Genomic DNA, 2500 nt, shown 5'->3' on the forward strand with positions numbered 1-2500 from the left:
TTGTTTCCATATTTGTGGTATATCCTGTAAATAAAGGATGATATTTAAGATATCTAGTAAATATTTTATTGGTAAAGTCCTAAGATCGCTAAGAATAATGTTGTCCTGTCCAGGTGACTTATCCTTCATAATTGCTAGGGTCTTAATCAACTCATCTAAGGTGATTGCTTTTACGATATCGATGCAGGATTGGTCGTTTTTTAATTTAAAGGGTATATTATCTGGAGGAGAGTTTGACTCGAATAAAGTAACGAATGTTCCCCGTATGCTTTCTTCAGTTGGGTATATACTTGGCCCCGATCTATCTGAAGTAATCTCGTCTAATAGAGCTTTCTTGTTCGTATGGTATAAATATTGATACCTCCTGTATTTAGTTTGCTTTGATTGTCTTCGATGCCTATTCTCATCTTTCTCCTGTTGGTTTACACGATCTTTCCTATTAATTGGTTTACTTCGATTTAAAAACTTTTCTACATGAGAATTGAGTAGCAGTAACGCCTGATTGTGACTTAAATTCTCGATCTTTAGATCGGTAATTATGACCTGAAGATCCTCAGCTGCTGTCAGTGATTGTTCTTTTTCGGCCCTTATTGCTGGCTGATCTCCTTCAGAAGGTGTAGTTGTTATTTCCGATGTTGTCGGTAAAACTAAGTTAACAAGGCATTGATTTTCTACCTTATAGGTGGTTTCTTTCAATGTCCTTACCAATTCCTTATACTTGATATTTCTCCGCTTCCCTTTAATCGCTTCTAGCGTTCTGTGTGGCATAACTGAGTTCTGTATTAGTTGATTCATGTTTATGTCCTCATCATTCTGTTGGGCTTCTTTATGGGCCATAATTTCTACCTCTTCTTCTCCCCATCTAACTTTCCTTCCTGGTGCGTTTTGCTGTAGTCTAGCTTCATGTTCTGTCGGATGAGTTCGTCTAGTATGTACCCCTAAACCTGTTTTCGTAGTAAAACCTCTGCTACAATATGAACAACTAAATAGTGTTTCCTCAATTGTGGTGGTTATAGCACTAGTTTTACCTATTAAACTTTTGCAAGTTCTTCCGTAGTGTGACGCTATCTTGTGTATGCTATCTGCTGTGCGATTACAAATTCGACATTTATACGTTTTGTTTGCGTGCGGATGTACCCGTGTCATATGTGATGACCAAGTTCTATGTTCTAGGAAAACAAGATTGCATGGATAACATTTGTTCTGATCTGTGCATGGGTAGTCCCATGAAAACATGTCCGAAAGGATAAATTCCGTAGTCAGCTCGTCTGTTAATCGCTCATTCATGAGCGATGTTAGTTCGTCACCGAGTAGTCCGTCCGGTTTATTTTCTTTATAATTCGCGACTTACGTTTATAGCACACAGGGTTGTCGGCCCAAGTGTATGCTATTGTGATCAGCTTTTTCACCGCACATCGGCAGCTAATCGTCGGTCAAAATTGACTCCTTCGATTTGCACTTCTAGCAATACAACTGGTGTAATGGAAAACTGTGGTGAAAGTTTCAGTGTTTCGTTTTGATTTAACCAATATATAAATGTTTCGCCTGAACCCACCATCAGCCGACTGAACTAATCAGCAAAGATCGTTACACAAATAAGGCATGCCTGCACCATACCAGATTAGTACATTGGTATGATAGAGGGCTCAGCTGTAACATCATCATATAGTTACACGGTGGTGGTTAATTCACTTATTTGCATACGATATGCAATCAATGCAGAAAGAGCAGAGAAGAATTGCAAGTACACTTAGGAAAAAAAAATACACGTAAAAGAAATTGTAGTGAGACCCAATGTACGATTTGGCGGTTTAAATCCCCTTTGGCGTCAGTCTCTTTGTTGTAGATCTTGTGGAGTTGCGTTGCGAAACCCCAGGACACGACTGCCACACGGGTAGCCACTTGTTTTCCGTGCAATACACGCAGGAGAAACCAGGCCCAAAGTCAATCCATTCAAGTTTGGTTGGCACCTCCTGGTCAGCAACAATCCCGTTGGTGTCGTTCACACTCATCCTTGCACAGCATTTCTTCCGGCAGTGAAGTTGAGATGATTCACACCTTGGGCTGCCCTCTTGCCTTGTGCCAGCTTCGAAGTGGTTGCTTCGATGTTGAGCCACGCAAGAAAGTTGTTATCCAGCACTCAGTCGTCCTTCACTCAACAGCAGTCACCACTGTGGTTGTAGTGGTCGCTACTGAGGTCTAAGACACGATTGCGTTAGAGACCAAAAGGATTGCCTGTGCCAAAATGTCTGATGCCTTGCATCCCGTGTAGCCATGGAAGCCCTGTAGAGTCTCGCCATTTAAACCACCACTCCAGCATTCCACCATGGAAACTGGATGCACACACAAACTCTTGTCCCCCTTCTTCATCTCATTAATAGTAACAAACGCGAGTCACAGAAGTTTCTATTGCAGCAAATTATGAGGTTGTAGTTACAGGGTATGAGGAGCAACAGAGACGGTACTCGAAGTTAAACAATCAATTGAACAAAAGGTTTTA

General features: G+C 41.2%; 1 pseudogene; it reads right to left on the reverse strand.

The window, feature by feature from the left end:
- LOC142920724 (28S ribosomal RNA) overlaps positions 1–2500 on the reverse strand; it is an 8973-nt pseudogene that overhangs the window by 3309 nt on the left and 3164 nt on the right.

Source organism: Petromyzon marinus, unplaced genomic scaffold, assembly GCF_048934315.1.
Source record: "Petromyzon marinus isolate PM22_M1 ecotype Great Lakes invasive population unplaced genomic scaffold, UKy_Petmar_22M1.pri1.0 PM_G_Scaffold_73, whole genome shotgun sequence".
Classification (NCBI taxonomy): Eukaryota; Metazoa; Chordata; class Hyperoartia; order Petromyzontiformes; family Petromyzontidae; genus Petromyzon; species Petromyzon marinus.